The 22,726-nt window shown below is 41.6% G+C and overlaps 1 protein-coding gene across 3 annotated transcripts in view; it reads right to left on the bottom strand.

Moving 5' to 3' along the window:
- The window catches only part of LOC117222338 (uncharacterized), a 169,840-nt gene that overhangs the window by 127,967 nt on the left and 19,147 nt on the right, over window positions 1–22,726 (bottom strand). For all 3 annotated transcript variants that reach the window (XM_076524888.1, XM_076524886.1, XM_033473984.2), the window contains exon 2: window positions 5,842–5,896. The gene's annotated coding sequence lies outside the window, so the exon portion shown is untranslated. The remainder of the gene's footprint in view (window positions 1–5,841; window positions 5,897–22,726) is intronic.

The following is a 22,726-nucleotide window of genomic DNA, read 5'->3' as shown; positions in this document are numbered from 1 at the left end:
ATCTAAACACTTAACAAAAATATAAATTTCCGGAATTTACTAACAACGAAGAACTGCTAATCAACATCGAAGTTCCGTGATTTTCTGGAGTTTCTATTTGGCAGTCGACGACAACCGTTTCCCAAGAGAGCACAATTTCGCTGATTCGGAGGTAAAAGGTACAAAAACGGAGTATAATATTTATATAACAACGCTACAATTTGGCCGGCAATAGATGGATCGGTGTCGCTCTAACCGGCACAATTGTATCAGACAATGTTGCGCGAGTTTCGCGGCGAGCGCGCGAACGCCGAAGCAAATTCCGCGTGTCATTCGTTGTTTCCGCGTGTTACGCGGCGCGTTCGCGTGATTTAACGCGATTATTATCGTTACTTGCTGGTAGCCTGAGCATTTTCCAATTTCCTCGGTCGCGCGCAATATAAGGGTAACGCGTGCCAGCTTCTCCGCGGCCGGCGACGCTGATTTATCGCCGCATCGCGAGGACATTAAGGGTCGGTTCGCGCGGCGCTGCGAAAATTTAAATCAGCAGAATGTGTCGTAACGGCCGGCAACGCCGGGCATTCATGGTACATCGGGAAGAACGGCCTTGCTACAATATTAGACGCGACATTAAGCGCGCAACAAAGCGGCGAGCTTTTGCGGTTCGATCACTAGCTACGTGCCGGCCCGTTTTGCCAGGCTATACTGCTTCGTTTTCACCGATCGCTGATCGATTCTACGCTTTGAAACCGTCGCATCGATCGTTGCGGATCTGTCGTTTCAGAGCGACATAGAAACGTCGAAATTCAATTATTGTTTAAATCAATTTAATTCAAATTATTGATGAAATCAATCGATTTGATTAAATCAAAATTATTATCTTCTTTATTAGCCCTCTGAAATATTTACAATATTTCTGTAATTTCCCTTCGGTGTGATGACTAACTACGGATTTTATGCATTTATGACAATAATTGCGTGCATCAAATACATAATATGTTGCATTATTTTCAGCCCGCTGAAATGAAATAAATATCTGTGTAGCTCCTGTGTCTCGTAAATAGACCGAGCAATTTTTATTTCGCAGAAATATCCGCGGTCTAGTAACGACTAGACTGCAAAACTTTATGCAAATTCCTGTTTCCATGAACTCTTTCATAAAAATCTAAAGGCGGAAATTGTTAATCAATTATTAATTACTTTAGGTACCTGCTATTCGTTAAGCTCGCTTCACACATGGAAACGTCGTTCCATGGCATAGTGGCGCGTGTGCACCGTGTTAGCACGCCACGTCACTGGCGTTGTAACGTGAACACATTAAAAAAATGAATTGAGCAATCGAACGAGAATCGTTTAGCGGATGTGTTATAATTAAACGGCGTATGTTTATGAAGAATTTTATTTTTAGAGATGCGAAAATCCCTGTTAAATAGGCTTTAATTATCGTTGTGACGTCACGGTTGCGGTTCTTTCAGAGATACATTTATATTCGATGGGTGCAGTTATTATCGCGTAGATGTTCTTTTTCAACGATCCTAACATGCGAAGTTGCTCGATAAATCTATTTCTCGCGATCAATCGTGCTTAGACGCATGGTTTGTATTTAATTGAATTAAAAACGCGAACTTTCCACGAGCCGAACCGATTTTCGTGCGTGGAATCGACTTAAGTTGCTCCGTCGGTGGGGACGCGAGTTTCCTGTCGGCAGCCAGCAGTTCGTAGGCAATGAAAACGTGCAGGTCGTTGTGTAATTGAATATTCTTTAATTACTAATAAGAGCAAGACAACTGTTCTGCGTCAATTGTTCTAATTCATCGCTCGTAATGCCGTACGCGTATCGCCGCCTAAGTATCGGAGGCCATTAAAACGTGCCCGCGCGGACGGTTCTTTCTGTGGTCTGACTGCGCCAACAGATGGTCGGTGACTTTTATTAAAGTTATTTATTACATCGGTCAAGAGATCTTTTGGCATCGGGAGGCGCTTGAGCGTAACACGTAACCAACTATACGCGCCGCGCGTCACGGGACATTGATTCTTTTGGATCATGCGAACAAATGGGGAACAAAGTAGTGAACAAACGCGTTGCGTCCTCGCCGTTGACAAATACTCGGATTATATTTATTCGACGTCTCTAGTCGCGAGATTTTGAAATCATCGCGGAGACGAACTTTAACACTTTCTGACCACGATTCGATTTTACTACGTGAATGACAAGAACGAGGTCTTAACACTTTATCGTCCGGTCGTGGTTGAGGCTGCCACTCAGTAAGGACTGGCTTAGTCGCGCGCGCATTTGCTCCCAGTACCGGCTAAATTTTCGCTATTCATTGTGTTGTGCTTATTCCTTTAAAAATAATAATAAATAATAATTATTATTATAATTATAATTCATAAGGATATGGGGAGGTCAGCATACAGGAGGTCAGCTACTAACAAAACAGTAAAGAAGCGAAAACCGTCGATAGCTAAAAGTCGATTAATAGGCTATCGGTCGATAAGCATTGGCAATCGAAAAGCCGATTAATAGGCTAGCGATCGATAAACATTGGCAATCGAAAAGCCGATAAATAGGCTAGCGGTCGATAAAGTGTTAACTGGCTTTCATTACGGCACTTTTATAATATTTTATAGACGGACTCTCGCGCGGAAGAACATCATTTGAGCCGTTTATTTTGAAAGTGGCATGAGTCACTTTACCGCAATGAAAAGTGGTGATTTTTTAATGTTTATACGAAATTATTCATACTGAGAAAAATATCAGTGTCCTGAGATAACAAATACAAGTAAATCTTCTCGACAGTTAGCATCCATATTTTTAAACGTGTTAAAACGCTCTTAAAACCCTTAAATATATCGACTTGAAAACGAAGTGACTTATGCCACTTTCAAAATAAACGGCTCATTTATAACTACGGAAGCCATCGAAATCGTCGACGAGATCAACGACGACTGTTTGGACAAACAATAAACACCCGATGACTTCATTTGCCTGTAACACAGTCGTTTCAGCTTTCTCAGCTCGGTCGTTTTTATTACAAAACGGACGTCGCTTAAGAAAAAAAACAAAAAACAAAAAAAAGAAAACGCGTCATGTAACACCGGCGTTCGGCGTCCCACGGCTTCAAAATTGACGATGATTCACGATTAACCTTTACCGCCGGCAAAGGTTGTTTATTACTTGTTACTTAATACTAATCACAGAAAAGAAGAGGCATTTGCGGCCCGACAGGAGAACAACCGCGGCAACAGATTGATTTATTGTCTTGAGAGAAACGCGCGACCCGCTCAATCGTCGCCGCGAAAGTCCGAGCAGCTTATTAGCCGCCAGTGATCACGATTAATTTCACGGGGACCCGCAGTTAACATGCGTGTCACGCTCCCGTTTTGTTAATTATCCGATGATTTATCGCCGCGTGCCAGCTGTTTCGGAAAACCTCGTCGATGAGTACCGCTGCACTTTCAGAATCAATTACGGTTCCGTTAAATCCTGCAACGTTCTCACAGATTTGTGTTTCACTTAATCGGTTTTGCCACGAGCGCGTAAGTTTACGCTACTCGTTATTAATAATCACTAAATCTTCTTAACATCAGAATTTTTTACGGCCATTCTTTAAACAAAAGATCCGTATGTTTCCTGGTTGAAACTATCCCGTTGCTGCGCAACAAATAACAGCATCCTCGATAATAAATATATATATATATATATATATATATATATATATATATATATATATTATTATTATTATCGTTATTATTATTTATTTTAAATATATATATATTATATTATATATATATATATTATTATTATTATCGTTATTATTATTTATTTTAAATATATATATTATATTATATATATATAAATATATATATATATATATATATATATATATATATATATATATATATATAAAATAAATAATAATAACAATAAACGATAACAATCGTTTATTCTATTTAATAATGCATATTATAAATAAACAAACGGTCACTTGATTACCCTGTCCGACGGTAAACACCGTCACCCTCGCGGAGGATCATAGTCGCCGCGCGGTTCCAATCAGAAGAAAGTTCTTCGGCCGACTCCTGCCGATTCATCAACGTCTATTAAATTGATGAATTACTTTCGCGGCTAATGCACAGGCCGCCCGAATATTTACCGAATATATTTATCGATGTACAGAGCACGGCGGGCCTGGATGAATGGACGAAAGCCGGGCACAGGAGTGGAATATTAAGCTAACGCGACCGGAAGTGAGTCAGCGTTACGCGATATTACGCCACACGCAATTATGATGTAACGGGGGCCTCGGCAGCCGAAACTTGTTTCAGCTTTTGTTGTCAGTGGCCCCTCTCTCCCACCCACCTTCGACCGGACATCCTACTGTTATGAATCTCCTTTAACGACGCCGATTTATCGTGCTCGGACCGCGGCGCAGGTTTCCCCGTGGATCGTTAACACCGAAGCAGCGCGCCGCCGGCGACTTACGTGCGCTTGCTTCTCTGCCGGATGCGTACGAATGACTTGTTTTTATTGTAAACCACGAGTCATTCAGGAAACAACACGCGCAAATTCCACGGTCATTTGTATATTTTATGCAACAACGATTCGGATGATATTCTTCGAAATCATCGTGCGCTCCGCGGTGTTCTACAGAAAGGGAACAATTGTAAGCGGTGTCGAGCGCGTGCCAAGAAGCTTTTAACGGCACCGCAAGCCAGTGACGAGGACAGGTTTTGTTGATTTTCACACGGTGCATGAGTTCATCGGTTCAGAGAGAATGCTAATTTGGGGAACGTCGAACACAAGAAGTTTCGTAAGAAATGATTTAAATCTTGGTGAACGGGAGAAAGACGATAGCTTTAAATGGGCTCACGGCAATGTTTAGTGTCCTGTTCATCTTGTACACGATAAATGAACGAAGTTGTGACCGAAATTCGTGAACATACTTCGGAGTTGCGCGGAATTACAATTGAATCATCCGAGGCATTATATTTGCAAAGTGATTCAATGACGCTGTGATTCGTAATTCAGATCGCCATTCAATTATATTACAATGCGATCGAATCGGGATTAATTCGACGTAATTGTATTCGAATCATGAATTAAAAAATACTGAATTAGTAGGTGATAGAAGAAGAAAATATATGTAATATATTATATATTATATATTATATATTATATATGTAATAATATAATATAATAATATATATAATAATATAATAATAATATATAATAATAATATAATATAATAATAATATATAATAATAATATAATATAATATAATATATTATATATGTAATAATATATATATAAAAAATGTACTGCACTTCTTCAAAGTTCTAGACTGTATTTGAAAAACAGATGTATTTCAATTATTTTGTATTTCAATTGCATTGTGCATTTGAATTAGACTCGTGATTAAAATAATTACCAATGGAATTGACTGAAATCTTTGAATCGTGTGCTTCAATTACGATGTAGTGAAATTTCTGTGTATTTGAAATATAATGCAATGAAATTGCGAAATTGAGTAATAACGTAACTGACATACTCTGACATACTTGACGACTTGAAAGGCACAGCGAATTGAAAATGTTCAGCAGAATCGACGTTCATTGCGAGTCGAAAGAGAAATGTTCACGGAATTCATCATACCTAGTTCGCGAAAAATAAGCAAGCGATACCGAAGACGAGTAAACGCTCTAATAAAATATTCAGCGCAAACCAGTTCGAATCACCTGGCACTGGATCTGGTACAAAGGCTCGATGAAACAGGTGCTCCCGCCTTGTACGCACGGTAAAACAAAGTAGAGATTGTGGTCGTTCGAACAGGGTCGCAAATAAGGAGAAAGCAACGTTACCTTGCGTGGTTTTGCCGTAGTTCTGCGCTGTCTCGTGTCTACCCGTTGCTCCAACCTGAAAAACCAAGAAAAACGAACTCCATTAGCTTCGTCCCGTGACTCCGTTACTCATCTGTACATCCTCTATATAGGGCTCAACTCCTCGGACACGGAAAACTATCCGTTCTTCTATTAAATGTTGCGTACAATAAGAACTCATTCGCCCACTTTCTATTTAAAAGAACAGTTAACCAGATTATGCATCTTTATGCGTGTTTGCCACGCGCAGATCGATAAAAATAGGAAGAAACTTTCGCGTTAAATTGGCTAATGACGTTTTCACTTCGGTCATTAAAATTCATTTAGTAATTAATAACATTGATTTGCTTCGAAACCGGTGTAAAGTTTATTAAGCGAATAGCGCATTGCTTTCTCGATATAGTTAGCGCGACAGAAAAGAATATTAAACATCGTACTTTAAAGTTAAGCAGAGAATTAAATTACTATTAAATTTAATAAACGAATCATTCAATTATTTTGTGAAACATAAAAGAATATATATATATTATTTATCGAATAACACTGCGTATGCGGTACATTTGTGACGAAAGATACGAACAATTTGAGGACAGCGATATTTTCAACTTATTAAAACGGTCGGGAAGAAATGAGCTGGGTACTGCGTTCTTTTTGCAACTCACGTTGCAAACTTTTGTTTCACAGTCTACTAATGATTATACAAGATGTAACGTTAACGCGACGCCACGGCGGATTATAAGGGTTGAAAAACGCGAGCCCGTCTCATGAAAATTCATTGTGCAGATGTTACGAGGCTCGCGCTCGCTGAAAAAGCATTTGTTTTTAGGGCCAACGGAGCGAATAGAGAACAGAAAGGTGTGGCTCAATTTATGCGGCGGGGATTTCTTACGAGCGGTTTGGAAATGAGTTCGAGGAACGCTTTCACTGAACGACACAATGGGCAAAACGGTGACAATAGCGATCGCGGGTGCGCGAAATCAATTCGACGCGGTTTTCACGGATCAACGACCCTCCTTGTTCTGTATTGTCGAAACCATTGATCTATTTGCATCGGTGGATCGGCAAATGATAATTAGCGCAGCCTACCGTGTGAAACGCCGTCGGCTTTTTACGGTTGTCGCTTCACTTTCACGAGTCGAACTACGATCGATGCAATTAGTAGACGCGAAAATAAACCTTCGCCCCACCTCGCTTTCCCCGCTGGTACTTGCTTTCGCGTGCAATTTATCGGACGCCGTTGAACAATGCCTCTGGGACCTCGGGAAAATCAAGAAGCGAAGCCTCGAACGATTTCGTGCGACGCTCAAGTTTCCGCGGGCGTCGAATTCACTTGCTTTCAATTTCTTGGAAGAATGATAAAAGATTACTTTCGGTTCGATCTGCATAATTCGAGAACGTTGTTACGATAATATTCGACGAATGGAAGGTATCTGTAAATAATTTGTCGCGACAAAATCATTTTAATTTAAAGAAGCAGCGTTAATTACTGCTATATAACTCTTTTTCACTGAAATTACCAACGACGTAGCAACGACAAAATAATGTCGTTGTAATTGTTTCGGTAAACAGCTACAAATGAATATCCAGCGAACGAGGTTACGAAATTACGCGCGCAGGATTCAAAGTGAAATCGATTGCAGTCTGCGTCGATTTTGTAGACTCGATGAATAACCGTGAAATGTCCAGTCGATAGGATCTTAATCGGATGAAACTAATTAAGCTAATTATCGCTAGCGAAGTGCGACGGTCAAAGTTCGAGCGGGCGTATGTGTGTGCAAGTGTCGCGTGAGTTCGTTGCAAATTTTCACATCGGTTAATCTACCGGTTGTCTCAGCCGGTTTTCCGAATTCTGGCAACCGTGCGAGCATGCTACGAAACCTTTGCAACCTGTGCTGCATGGAGGATTGCTGCGAAACAGTTAGCCACACCGAATTAACCGTAGGATGCGGTCATGAATTATTGTACCGGGAACCGCTACAATTGATAACTGGTATACAACATTATTTTCTGCTCAACTGAAACTGCTCATAACTTCACAATGTTAACCAGGAAGCGCGGCGTTTTCAGCCACCGATGTCTAGTACGCGGGCTTAATTCACTCCCAGCCGCGTTCCGCCTCCAAGACACAATGGTCGAAAGATAATAACTTCGACAAAGTTGTGCAACCCTTTGCACTCGAAGCCGTTTCGACGCGAAATCCAAAATAGCTTCACCGACCCGCGGTAATCATCCATTTTACATGACTCTTAGTGCATTTTGTGCGCGTGAAATTGAGTCTTGCGACTCGTTTCACAGTTTTCCCAAGTATAAACAAAGATAATGTAGAAACTATTTCGAAACGTGTTGCAACAATTTTTCGCAACGCCTCAGAGTCACCACTCGAGTGCAAAGGGTTAATATCGATAATTTCATCGGCCATAATTTCACAATTTTCCAATAGTTCAAGTCACCGAAAGCATCGATCATAAGATCTCCATTTTGAAAATTCGTTAACAACGTTACAATATTCTACAAAATGTTTCTTTCAGTGCGATATTCAATTGCAATGTTTCAAACGTGCAAAGCGAAACGTGTTCTTCTATTTTTCACACAGTGAAAAGCGAAGAAGTGTAGAGAACGAGGTCCACGGTTTCGACGAGTCCTCGCGAAATCAGAAGCCTCGCGAAACGCGATCTCGTGACTCAGCCACCCCCGCCGACCCGAATCAATTTTTAAACCGAGCGAGATCGTCGGTCCGCGCGGAGACGGGGGCCGTGGAGACGGCGAAGAAAAAAGTCGGCGAGCGAGTGCAGGCGTGCATCGACGTTGAAACGCAATCGCGAATGCCGGCGCGGCATCAGAAATAGCCGGGCACCGGTAATAAAAGTTCTCGGGAGACGCACTCGTCGGCTGTCACCAATTACGGAGTTGTATGGGACGCAATCCCACGGACCGAAATATTGGAGGTAATTGCCTGGGATCGTGTTACGGGGAATCGCGACCCGCTAACTCGCGCCCCTAACCGATTAAACTGGTCGACTCGCGGTTTCTCCCCGGGAGCAACGATTGGTCGAGCGTTCGGATAATGGAGCATCGCGGACGCGATACGTCGAACAAAACTGGACGGTATCACATTGTGGTGAATTTTAAGTTTTCGAGTGCAGTTTTAATGGATGGAGGCTTGATAATGAAGCCAGGCAAAATTCTATAGGATTGTTGAACGAATTAGAATTACTATAGAATGTAGTTCGCTGAGGAGTATTATACTAGTATTATACTATACTATTATAATACTATTATTATACTATACTATTATATTATTATACTAGTATTATACTATACTATTATATTATTATACTAGTATTATACTATTAGTATACTATACTATTATACTATTATACTAGTATTATACTATTAGTATACTATACTATTATATTATTATACTAGTATTATACTATTATTATACTATACTATTATACTAGTATTATACTATTATTATACTATACTATTATATTATTATACTAGTATTATACTAGTATAATTAATTCCATTGATTACGCTAGTAAATGTAGATTTTTCGGGTGCAGTTTTATTCAATAAGTATCTGACAGCGAAGCCAGAAAATTGCATAGAAACGTTGAACCGATTAGGACTACTAATTAGGATCAATTGGCTAAAGAGAAAATAGTAGATCCTTCAGTTTTCTCTATAAAACTAAATTACGTATACCGAGCTGTTAAATGCGAGAACGAAATTAAAGAAAGTATGTTACGTTCAACTAAATTCGACGGAAGTATTTATGCATTTCCTATAATCTAGATCCACCAATTAACAAGATCCGGCAATTTGTTCGACAAGCCTCCGTTTTCCAAACCAGCGGAAAACGAGTCGAATCGCTCGAAAGTAATCTCTCCGCTTCGTAAAATGCAACAATGAACACGGCGCGCTATTTATTTACACGCAACAGCGAACAGTTTCGCAACGGGCGGCAGCGCCTCGAATCAAGTAGAATTGGTCTGATATCGAAAGATACGGTACGTTTAATCGGTTCGTTTCTTGCCGGCCGATATTAACTGGAAACTAGGCTGCGTGAAAAAAAAAGGTAGCAGGGCGCCGGGATCGTTCGAGGAAACGGCGTGAATGCCGGCCGGAAGAAGTGTTTTCTGAATGAGAAGAAAGAGAGCGTCGCGGAAGCGTTCTCGGCGCAATAATAGTGTCGGAAGAGTGGAGGAAAAAACACAGCGCTCGGATAAAAAAAAACACGATAAACGTCTCAGCCCGATAAACGGCTCGGTTCAATAACTTTAATTACGAAACGCGCGACGCGATGCTCTCTATCGGGGCAGCGGATGATGCAAACAGGTTCGCGGGAATCACGCGTTATCGTGACGATCGCGTCGTCACTTTTTTCTTTTTACCTGGTGTTCCCCTTTCTTCCTCGCAGGAAGGCAAAGTGATTTCTCGTCGATAAAACATCGCTCGCGAGGCCTCGCGGCCATTGTTCGATCGCTCGCTGTTGACATTCTCGATCACGATCGGCGCAGTTACGATCGAAACAACATCGAGCACTTTCTCTCATTTTCTTGCTCAACTCTTCGACTGCCGCGCCGACTTCAAAATTTTATGATATTCGTTGAATCGAGCGAAAAATCGGGAAGTTAAGTCGTACGACATCGATTATAGTTTTTAAGTAATGTTTCCAAGTGATCCAAATATGGTTGACGCGACAGTCAAAGTGTTAAACCAGCCGCGAAAACTCACGAAACTTCGCCAAAACTTGCCCACATTTTTGTCTTCCTAATTTTCCGTTCAAATATCTATGGTTTCCGGGGTAAATTGAAGCTGCAGGCAAAAAGAAGAAAATGGTGAAACACGAAGAATCGTGCACGCGGCCGCGCGGTGTTCGAAATTCTAACGAGTTCGCGTTTATTAAAGCCTCGTTTCGATGCTCGCGCAAAGTACACGCCGCTAAATGAGATTCCCGACCTGTGTGCTTACTTTCTTGCGTCAATTCATATTGCCCGCGGATTGAGTAAACAGGATATGCGCCAGTCTGCGATCCACTTGCGCGATCGATCGAGATTCTGTTTCCCAAATAATGATAATGCTCATTGTCTTCTCGCTCTTCTATTTCTCAACACGATTCCCCACCTGGAGACATCGTTTGTAAACTTAATCAACGTGAGACAGAAACACTTCCAAGAAAGAAAGATTAGCAATGTTCACATTAACCACTAACACAGGATAATTATTTTCACCGACACGTGTCGTTTCAAAACTGTAAATCGATTTTTAAACTTCTTTTCACGCGATCGTCAAATGAAAATGTTCCTCGCAAATATCTGTGACATAGTAAATGCATGTGCATAGCAGCATGACAGAGCAGAAATGTAGCCGAGCATGCTCAGGATTATTTATAATGTTATTTATCAATGGTTCTCTACATATGTTTTATTTTCCAGGCATAATAAATTTTTCTATAGGCCTTAGCGAAACATATGCAAATATAAGTTAATTGTCAGAAACTAGAGAATGAAATAGGAATGTTTATGCGCGGTATTAAAGGATACACGATGATTCTTATCTGTCAAGTTTCCCGATTAAAACTATTTAATATTCACGAGATGTTAATTTGACGTCCATCAAGAGAGACTGGAATAAAAACGAAATAATTTTTTCGTTCTAGCTGCAAAACGTGTCTAACCAGATGAAATATTTGAATACTGGACGCACTGTAGAAGCTTTAATAAATTCGCGCTATCAGATGCTTCACCACAGTTTCCGCTTTACGGGGATTTTAAGGAGTCAGCTCTCAAAGTTACCAAGTTCCCCTGATCTCCGTTCAGCGCGCCCCGGCGAGGAGTTACACCGTTTATTGCAGCCTCTTAAAACACTTTGCCCGAAAACTTTCGACATTCCTGAAGGCTGCCGAAGACTCCTCCTAAAGAGCCCCTGATTTCGGCGCCCGGTAACTGATTCGTGAGTTCTCGGGGCGTGTTGGGGTCCGAATTGTGCCTCGTTTGCCTCGCGAACCGGATCAAAGGTCGACGGGGCTTCGTTCGTTGGGACAATCCCCGTTCGACGCGAGCGAGCAAATTGATTTGAAGCTTGAAATTCCTGAATAGGTAGTCCGAGCGAACTTCATTCCACGGTAATTAGCGCACCGGTAACTTCCCACAAAATCAAAGTAATTGAATCGATCTGGGCACTTCAGATATCGCGTTCGACGAATCCTGGTCGAAATCAACTTATGATAGTTACATTCAGATCCGTTTTAACAAACGTTAGGCGAACCTGTAATCCTAATAAGGGAAGGCTCTCTCGACTGTCCGACTTCGATTTTAACACGTTCCGTGCCACGTGTACCATCGATGGTACACGCTTGCATGTTTACTTAGTGAACTGAACAAATTGTTTACAAGAAATTTAGAACCGAAGAATCAATTTCCACCGCAAGAATGGGCGTTGATAAGTTTTTGTTACGTTGTTATGTGTACGAGAATTAATAATTGCACGTAATACATCAAGTTTTAGTAAAATATCAAAGTGTGAAGATTCGAGTAAAAAAGGCTCGGCACGGAACGTGTTAATGAGCCCCCAATGGCGCATATGAAACGTTAGGCGTAGTTCACTTGATCGTTTCTCAGAGATACAATCGATTCGAGTTACATATCTCTGGCATAATATGCGTACGACTTCGTCTGGCTGCAAGAAATGTAAACATCGGACACATTCGACGTTCTGTGCCACTCTGTGTTTACTCTTACGACTGTGCCTATAGTGTGTTTTTCGTGCATGCGCGATATCTACCACCCTGCATCGTGCCTGGTGGTGAAAGTCACGCACTCAACCATGCATGCCATGTCAAGAGGCACGTTACTTCAATTGATTATATCTCTGAAACTATTAAGTAACTACGCGTAATGTTTCATAGGCGTCATTCGGGTCCCATAATCCACCGTTGTACGAGAAGCTCATAAAAATCGAAGTCGGACATTGAGAGTCTACCCTTGTAAATGTTGTACAGTCAATTCTCCCTAATTGACGACGCTCAGCATGTACGCAAAAATGGTGTTCTTTTCTCAAATTGTTCATTTTTGTTTCCAAGCCGAGGGTTAATTAGAGAGAATTCACTGCACTGGCAAGTCATTGAGTACTTCGTTCAAGATATACAGGGTGTCCTAGAAATGTCTCGCAATCAGGAAATGGTAGGTTCCTGAGATCATTTGAAGTAACTTTTTCCTTAGCGAAAATGCAATCCGCGGCTTTGTTTACGGGTTATTAATGAAAAACGCTGACCAATAAGAGGCGAGCTGGCGCCAGACGGCCCAGCCAACGAGCGCATGAAGCCCAGTTCCGCTGATTGGCTCGGCCGTCTCGCGCCATCTGATCTCGCCTCTCATTGGTCACCGTTTCTCGTCAAATAACTCGTAAACGAAGCCGCGGATTGCATTTTCACCAAGGAAAAAGTTACTTCAAATGACCTCAGGATCCCTCCACTTCCGAGCTGCGAGACATTTTTAGGACACCCCGTAATGTACAGATTCAACCCTCCATCGTCAAACTGGGTTAAAATGTCCCACATTTCTTTTCGAGGAGAAGTACAATTAACTCGATATACTTGAAAGCGAGACGTCGAATTTTAATAAAGGAAACGATGCTTTCAACTATATCCTGAAATTATATCCTGAAATTTTTGGCCCACAATAGCGTCGCTAATTTTGTAGCGACAGTTTGAAAATTGGATCTGATTGATCCAATGTGACACGGCTGTTTCGCGAAGGAACTGTGACAGCGGTGAAATAAAAAACAGGACGACGATCAACGAGCAGTCAAAGCCGTTGATGACCTAGATGTCGACGGGACGAAAGATCTCGAATAAAGAACGTCTACCTAACGCAACCTTCAATATTTCGGGCTTGTAATATTTCGGGTTCGCCCTCTGTCCCGATAACATCCAGCAAGTTTCGTCCCGGTCGGTCAGCGGTGGCATTCGGAAGAAAATCCCGATTACAGGGCACGGCGAGGAGGAGCGAGCGGAACACGCTCGCAGCGGGGCGCGAAGCGGCCAGGAGGGTAGTATTGATCGTCCGCTCGAAAACATTCGCTCTCGACGACCGACTTTTTTTCCGCGTCGAGCGGAGTCGGAGCGGGAACGAGCGGAAAAACGGGCGAGTAACGTGTTGCGATTTTTGCATGCGCGCTCCCGCCGCGCCGTGGCAAAAAGAAAAAAAAAGGAAAAGCAAGACGAACGGGAAAAGAACGATCCGGGCCGCCGTTATCTTGTTAAGCGGGGAACCCCGAGTTATCTGTCCCCGGCCTGGAAAATACCTGCGTGATGAGCGTAACGAGATAAAATTACACGGGGAACAGAGAACGTCGAGATATCGCCTAGGTTTTTATAATACTTTCGCGGCGACACATCTCACGATACGCCCACGATAATCCCGCTTGTTAACGTTTCTTCGCTCTCGAAATTGCCGCTTGTTAATCGCGAGCTATACGCGTACGATAAATTGCCGCTATTCACTGGATTCGATCGATTATCGATTGCATTCGGAGGCGCTCTGATTGTGCGCGGGGCTCGTTATCGGATCGGAAATCAATGGTGGGTTTTTGCGAGAGTGATCGAGGATTATGGTTTCTCGAAACTTTGCAGTTAGATCTTTAATGGGAGTGGCTATTTTGGTCTACGTTCTTTGTTCAATCGTGTGCACCGTAATAACCAGTCAGACTCGCGATGAAGATTTCACGGATAATCTACTCTGAATACGAATGTTATCAGTTTCTTCTAAATTCAGCAAAAATCTGATACTACTGTTACGAAGATCTAGGAATGAGAGTAAATAAAGACATACAAAGTACAAAGGTTACCTCATTTTATTGCAGCAATTATTAAGGAGGAAGAAGTAGCATCGCGAGTGTCTGTGAAAGAGGTCGTAGCAGAAGGGGTTAATCGACCAAGTTTTCGAGGACTTTACGGGGCATTTTATTAAGACAGCATTCATGGAGGATGAATAGTAAAGGAGTGGCGAAGGAAGTGGTACTTGCGGTAAGATCTTTTGATACAGGAATGTTGAACACTATTTTGAGAAACAAGAATTCGCGGAAACCAGATTTGACCGACGCAGCACCATCGACAGCTGTGTTAACAGTAATGTCGTACCCGGTAGCAGTATTTTCGTCATCCAAAGGTCAAAGCATTTATGTTCGGTGACGCTTAGTGTCCACGCTTCTTGCGCAGTTAGTACCACGCCTGTCCCCCACCAATTCTAGGAACTAGCTACACCGTTTCTCCGCGTCTTGCGAACGAAACTTAGGCGGATGCGTGGAGTAGCCAAAAATATAAAAAAAGGAACGTTTTTGCAGCGGCAAAAAATCAAGTTTGTAGGTTTAGTTTCAAGTTTAAAGAGTAAATCGACGGTGTCTCCAAAATAGAAAGAAAAAAGTATTTTCTCGAAATTCGTGTTACTTTTTATATACGTATAATGCTGTGACGAAGATAACTATTACTTGATCATGAAAATATGAGCGGAATTGGAGTTGTGCTTCTTGAGTTAAGAACTACCCCTTCGTATTTCTTACTTTATTAATCTACAAAGCATCATCGAAATTAGAAGAGAATATAATGATCCTTCACAGTTTTTCTCCATGAAAACATAGACATAAGGTTTAAGGTTGTGTTAAGGACACAACACAGATATAAGGTTTTCTTCAAAATCTGTATCTTCTATCGTAGATGCCTGTAGATTTTTTATGGAACGAACTTAACAGCAAGAATCACAAAACAAGATCTAATAGAAGACTAATAACAGGTGCCATTTTATTTCAATATTTAATCATTTGAAGCAAGTGTTTGAAGACACGTCCAGACATTTAGAACATTAATTTATTAGGAATGCATAAAAATTATTAATTTTAATGTAGTGTTCTGTAGTAGAAGAATACTACAGAATATTATACTACAGAGCACTACATTAAAATTAATCATTTTTATGCACTCCTATTAAATAAATGTTCTAAATGTCTGGATACATCTTCAAACACTTGCTTCAAATGATTAAATATCGAAATAAAATGGCACCTGTTATTAGTCTTCTATCAGATCTTGTTTCGTGAATCTTGCTGTTAAGTTCGTCCCATAAAAAATCTACGGGCGTCTACGATGCAAGATACAGATTTAGAAAAAAAACCATATATCTATTTAAGGTATAAATAAACTATAAGAACAGGAACAAACCCAGTAACACGGAATTTTCGAATCCATGAAACACCGTCGCCACCACATTCTTCTCCGTCTACCTACGATACATTCTCGAATAGTAGCTACATTATTCAAACCAATGTCTGAGCACTTCCAAAATCGTAGATCGCGCCGTCTCCGCCGTCGCCTACAATTCAGCCGACACAAACGCAAACAATGAACCTGCCGGCACCCTTCACGGTCTCCAGCCGCGGCTAAGAACGCCGCGTATTGTTTGCAGTAAGCACAAAGGGCCGACGAGCATTTAGTTAATAAACGGTTAGAAAACAGCTGTTCGCGAATTAACGGTACGCCGCCGCGTAAAATTCTCGGGCCGAAAAAGCCGGTTGTTTAATTTCTAATAGCAGAGACACGCTCTCGACCCGACGAGAAGCCTCGTCGGCCGAGCGCAGGGGTTGCGCTCGGCACGCCCCCGCGTGGAAACTGCAAACGAGCTCGAGAATAAACGGCGTTATCGCGGCCGCGTAGATTATGCCCCGGCTACGGAATACTTGGCAAGTTTAAGCGTGTTCGCAAAATTTCGAGCGGTCGCCCGGCCGCGAGCGCGCGCGCGCACGCCTCGCGAAAGATAAATCCACGAGATACGTACACACGCGCGCACCGAGTCCCGCAGATTTGCCTGCGAACTTTGCCGGGGTGGTCGGCAAGTAAGAATAAAACCGAAGTTCCCCGTAACGCGGGCACAATACGGAATAATTGATTTATTAAGAAGATAAATGAACCCTTTCAGAGCGCCGACTAAAATCAGAAAGTGCAGCGAAAGAAACCTCTATTTGTTATATCATTTCTACGGTTTGATATTATCGTTTGGTGCTATATGAATTATTAGTCGGATCATGTTACATGTACTTATAATATATTTATATTATAAATTATATAAAGACCGTGGTGAATCAAATTGTTTCGTGGATGCTATTAATTAAAAATGTATAGAGTTAAGGAACAGCTACGAACGCATTCCCTGTCGTTGAATTTTTGTTCCTTGTATGTCTCTCAGTTTACTTTCACGGTACCAGCTACATTGTTGCCATAATGGTCCGCTATCCGAGCTGTTCAGGTGTAAAATAATAAGCATATATTATCATCGGAGTGCCATCGAAGAAAGGCGATCAGGAAACGTTGGATCGGAAGTTTTCGGCGGAACCAATACGCGTAAGTGGCGAGGGCGTTGGGTGGCACCCCTGGCACCCCTAGGTCGATCAATTGCGCGCGAAGTAGAAGTTCGCCGGGCTCCGGTGGTTGAAGTTACCCTCCTCAGTCACGCCCCGGGGTTCGACGACCTCGCGTGCCGCGATCCAAAATTACTGACGATGGAAAGCGCAGCCGTGGCGTCGGCAGCTGCGGCGGCACGTCGTCGCGCAACGAAATATTTCTGTGCCGTCGCGGCGACCCGCGCGCGCGTTAATTCCCGCCCCGATCGATCATCCAGGGTCGCCCGTTAAAACAGCGCTCGCTCGCCCACCCTCTCTTTTCGTCGACGTCATCCCCGGCTGTCCTTGAGAACCCGACCCTCCTCCGCCGGTGCGGCTCCTGTCTAAACACGAGATCGCTAGGCCGGTTCCTCGATCGGAAACCCCCGGCGTTCTGTGTTCCGCTTTCGGATGATGAACGAGTATCGTCAGGCTCGAAGGGAAGCGGATGGAACACCGCTCCCGCCGACCCTCCTCGAGTGTTATGGAATTTAAGGGGATGGACCGCGACTCTGGCGATTTGGGTCAATCCCGAAGGGGTGGACTTTCGCGAAGCTGGCGGGTTCGCGGATTCAGTATGTTAACGTCGTCCTAGATAGCAGAAAATTTTCGTATTCTCTGTTGCGTTGTAACGCAGTCGTTGCTGCATTATCTTGTACATTGCTACAATGAAGTTTAATCGTTCTGATTACAATATGACTGAAGCAGAAAGCTGTTGTGGATGAAGACTTTTTTCAGAAGTATCGACAATATTTTCCTTAGAAATGTAGTTTCTGTATCAAAGTCTACTTAAATCAGTTTCGTTTTCTTTTCAGCATTTATTGTGCTCAAATAAAAGTAATAATAGCTAACAATATTAATCAACTATGTTACTCGAGATAAGTAGTTAGCTTCACGAATGAAACAGCACAAGTCCATCCTTTTTAAAAGATTCTTAAGTTTATACATAAACGATTGTGAGACTTCGCACGTTTTATGACCGTGGACTGTCCAATTGGACCAACTTAAACATCTCAAATAGCAAAGTTTCTTCGAATTGTGAGAACGATTAATTTTCATGTACACGTACTACCTATTCGCAGATTTTTATTTCCTTTTTCCAGTGGATCGTGAAGATTATACACCTTTTAAATTTCGTTCGATGCGCGCGAGCTTAATGTTCGTCGGAGAATGAAAAAATATGGTTGACGATATCGGTAGAGCAGATCGTAATTTCATCAACGAGAACTGTTGGTCCGCGATAAATGAAAATTGTTTAGCCGGTCTCTGCTGGAACGAGGACACCGAGTCCCCGGCAAATTAGCGACCCTTGTTCCCGTTCGTTTCCACATCCGGCCGCGGCTTGTGTTCCCGGTAGAGAGAGAAATAATTCTTGCCCGGGATTTTACGTAGTATCGTGCGACGTTATTTATTTTCCCGCGTAATTCACAATTTTCTCTGTGAACGTAACGCGAATGGAGCAGCCGCGCGCTCCAGGTGCCCCTCTCCGCAACGGTCTTGTTAATCCTCGCATTCATTAATTCAAATGGTTCAGCGGAGAGAATCGCGGACTGCTGTGAAAATTCTGGCTCCATTTTTTCTGCAGGTAATGGGAACAATGAACAGATTGCGAAAGAGAATAAGCAGCCAATAGCGGAACGTGTTCGGTAAGCCTCTTTGAGCAGAAAAGAAGATGTTCGACGACCAAACTGAAGCAATGTTACCGGTAACTATCATCCCCTATTTTTATGTCACTTGAGTTTGCAACAAATTACTAGATTATTATGTTTTTTTATTAAGGTTTTTATTAAGCTTATACGATAAAGTGAATGTACTTAATCATAACCCTTAAATATTATAGTAATTCATAGGTTATTTACATATGTATATTACATGTTTTTAAGAATAATAAGCTACATGCTTTTTCTCTGTGTATAAAGTCGTTTTAGACTTTGAAAAGGAAATAACAATGCAGAATTTTCAATCAACATTTTAAAGCTCATCTGACAATTGAAATAGCCTAATTGTAGATTATATAAAACACGTAATCTCCTAATTGTAGATCTCATAAAACACGCGAGTACGGAGCTAAAGCTATACACACAGTATGTTCATTAACCTCTCTGCTTAAAAGAAGGAGTTCCACCGCCGAACTGAAACAAGGTTATCGATTGAGGTCATCCCCTAACTTTGGGTCACCCGAACACCTAACAAATCATCAGACTTTAACGACTTCATCCCCCCAACTTCCACAAAGCGTGACTCGCCCTGTTTTATAACAGGAAACAACAACGCATATATCTTTAACCCCTTGCCCTATAATGTCGTGTTGGTCTCGTTAAGATTTTGAATAACATTTGATAAATATTGTGTTGTTTTTTTCTTTAAATCTAAATATATCGTTTATTTTAGTAATCAATCTTAAGCACAGTGATCATAAAATAAATGCTAAGACGAGAGCTCAAGACTAGATTTTCCCATCACAACCCTAAAAAATACCATAACTTTAAAGCAGTGCAAGGAAAGCTAAAATCGATTAAAGTGATTACTTTTTTAATTGTCCAATGTGTTTAGAGAACCTAGTAAAATTTCGCTTGCTCGAACACATCGTGACACAAGTTCCTTTCCAAATCTGATTAACCCTAGAAAGATAACCATATGACAACGTACGTAAAAGATAACCATACGCTTCAGAGGCGCATGCTTTTCTAAGGCGTCAATTTTATACTAACAATGGATATTTATTTAAGTTAATCTAGTCATTTTAAAGGTTTGGCATTATTGTCAAAATAAAATGCATTTATATTATATTTTTTTATATTTTAAGTAATTTTAAACTTAAATCACTAGACCTCTATGAAAAATTAACAAAAATCAACAGTCTTCGCAGGCGCCTCTGCGACGTAGGTTATCTTTCTCGGGTTAAAGAATAATAGCAGAAGCATTACTGAAAATTGGAAATTGTTCTATCAGAGTCCAAGATAACTGTTGTGTGAAAAGCTTTGTAGAAAATCACTGTAGGTTAGAGAAACTATTTCGAATTTCGAGTTAAAATGGTTTCGAGTTTAAGGGTTTGACGAACAAGTCAAGCCAATACAATTGAAACAATCGAACAAGATCATCGAGGTCACCCCTTAACTCCAGATTACTCAACGAATCATCCAACTCGAACGTCTCGAAATCACGATTCGCCGGATTGCGTAGCAGAAAATAACAATGCAGACGGATTCAATGAACCAATTAGACCGGGCACACGTATCGAGGTCAGCCCCGAATTTTGGGTCACCGAAGTGTCGGACCAGTCGTCGTATCCTCAATGTCGTCGACCTCGCAGGTCCCAAGGAGTCGTCGAAATATCGTTTGCAACCCTTCCAGGAGAAAAGCGGAGCCGAGCCAGGCCGGAAGGTGGCTCGTAACGTGGGCGGAAAAGCTCAGATCAATATCTGCCGCGAATTGGAACGTTACGTCGTGAAAATCGACCCGTGACCTAGTGTGGACCCGCCCGTAGCTCGCAGCTGGTGGCGCCATCCGAAAGACCGTTCTGACACAGCGGGAAAGAGAGAGAGAGAGAGAGAGAGAGAGAGAGAGAGAGAGAGAGAGGGTAAGAGAGGGAGAGGGAGAGAAAGAGGGGGAGAGAGAGAGAGCGAGAGAGGAGAGAGCAGGCTCGCGCGCACACGATGCGAGGGCGGCCGGGAAAACGGCAGCGAGGCAAAGAGCACTGCCGACGGAATTTTCGTCATCCGAGCGGCGTGTAATCCGCCGCGTTTCAAGCGTCTTAATTCCGTCGGCGACCTTCCGACAGGCTCCTCCCGCGTCTCCTGCAATTTACTGAATTTTCGAACGGAGTTCCGAGGACGCTTTTAATTCCCACGGAAAACGGAATCCCCTTTCGTTTCGCGTAATCTTCCTTATTCCGGCAACTTGCCGCCGGAAAGGAAGGCGGGCGATATCACGCCTCCTAGGATATTTTCAGAAAAAATTAGCGATTAACTCGCAGACGCGTTTTGTTTGCTCGACACCGGAAGACGCTTTGCGCCGAGGCGGTGCTCGACGCTTTGACTGCCATGTTAAGCCGGCAATTTTTTTAGCCGGAACGCAGAAAAGTTAATCTTGCTGTGCGGGAGCCAAGGAAAATTGCAGCCGCGATTTTTGCTTCTAGAAATATTTTCTACTGTAGAAAATAAGGATATTTTAATTAGAATATACAAAAGAGAGGTTCTGAGATACAAATTATGTGCTCACTGAGTATGCTTTAATGAAAAATTCGGAAAAAAAATTTTCGTTTATTTTTGTTCAGTAGAATTACTGTCGAAGAGAGTATGTGTCTATTTTTCGTAAATTTTTACGCAGTGGATTTTAAAAATAACAACTATTTGCATTGATTGCAAGATACAGGAGCTACGTAGACAGTTTTGTTTTGTATTACAAATTTCAACGAAAGTAACAACTATAGAAAGTGATCTACGGAAGAGCAAGCATTGTTTCAGTTTACAGAATTGAAGAGAATTGTTTAATGCTCACACGAGGATTAACCTAGGACCTTTCTTTGACTATTAGTAAGAAGTTATTTGTGCAACCAACATGGTTGCCACCTATTGAACCCATACACCCTTTCCCACTCACTGTTTTGATTTCATCGTAGCTTCACTAATTAATTCATCGCAGGTTACAGTGAAGGTTAAACGCGACAAAAGATACATACGCATGAAGGAAATATTTATATTATAATGTGAAGTTAGTAAGAGAAAGTTACGTTACCCCGTACTTCTGAATAATAGAGATTATTGTACAATTAATCGTTTTTGACACTTGAAAGCACTTTTAAACACATTTTAATGAGTCTAAACATTAAATATTAAACGAAACTATGTGCTACACTCTACGCAATTTGAGGAGACTAGACGAACTGAATCGATCCTTCGATACAGAAATCGATAGCTCTCTGTCGGACGATTTCAAAAGCGCATAGAGAACTATTTCGCGCGCTTTTTCCGGCACCTGTTGCGTTTGACGTTTGTGTGCTGTGCTCAGTTTTATTAAAATTTGTGGGAAGTGTAGTGCTTGTCAAGTAAGAATATTATAATTTTGTGAAGATATTGAGCCTCCATCCTGCTGTGAATGTAAATACATAGCTATTCATTTTGTTATAAATGTATTTTCTATGTAAATCGTTCTAATCTCAATTCGATACAAAGGTCAGTACAAAGCTCGATGCATACACGTGTGTATTTTGTCAAGGAGGTGTAGAAAGGTTAATATTAACACGAAATATGTAGTACTTAATTTTTTAGTAAGGTTTATATATTTATAAAGAGAGTGATATAACTTTAGAAAATCATATTATGTGGAAATAATATCATGGTAGTATACTAATGTCATTATACCTGGTTTTACAGGAAACTTCATAGAAATTTATTGTGACAATGATTGTTATACATTGGTAAAGGAAATTAGA

Source organism: Megalopta genalis, chromosome 1, assembly GCF_051020955.1.
Source record: "Megalopta genalis isolate 19385.01 chromosome 1, iyMegGena1_principal, whole genome shotgun sequence".
In the NCBI taxonomy this organism is placed as follows: Eukaryota; Metazoa; Arthropoda; class Insecta; order Hymenoptera; family Halictidae; genus Megalopta; species Megalopta genalis.
The sequence above is the reverse complement of the archived record's forward strand: the minus strand, read 5'-3'. Positions and strand labels throughout refer to the sequence as shown.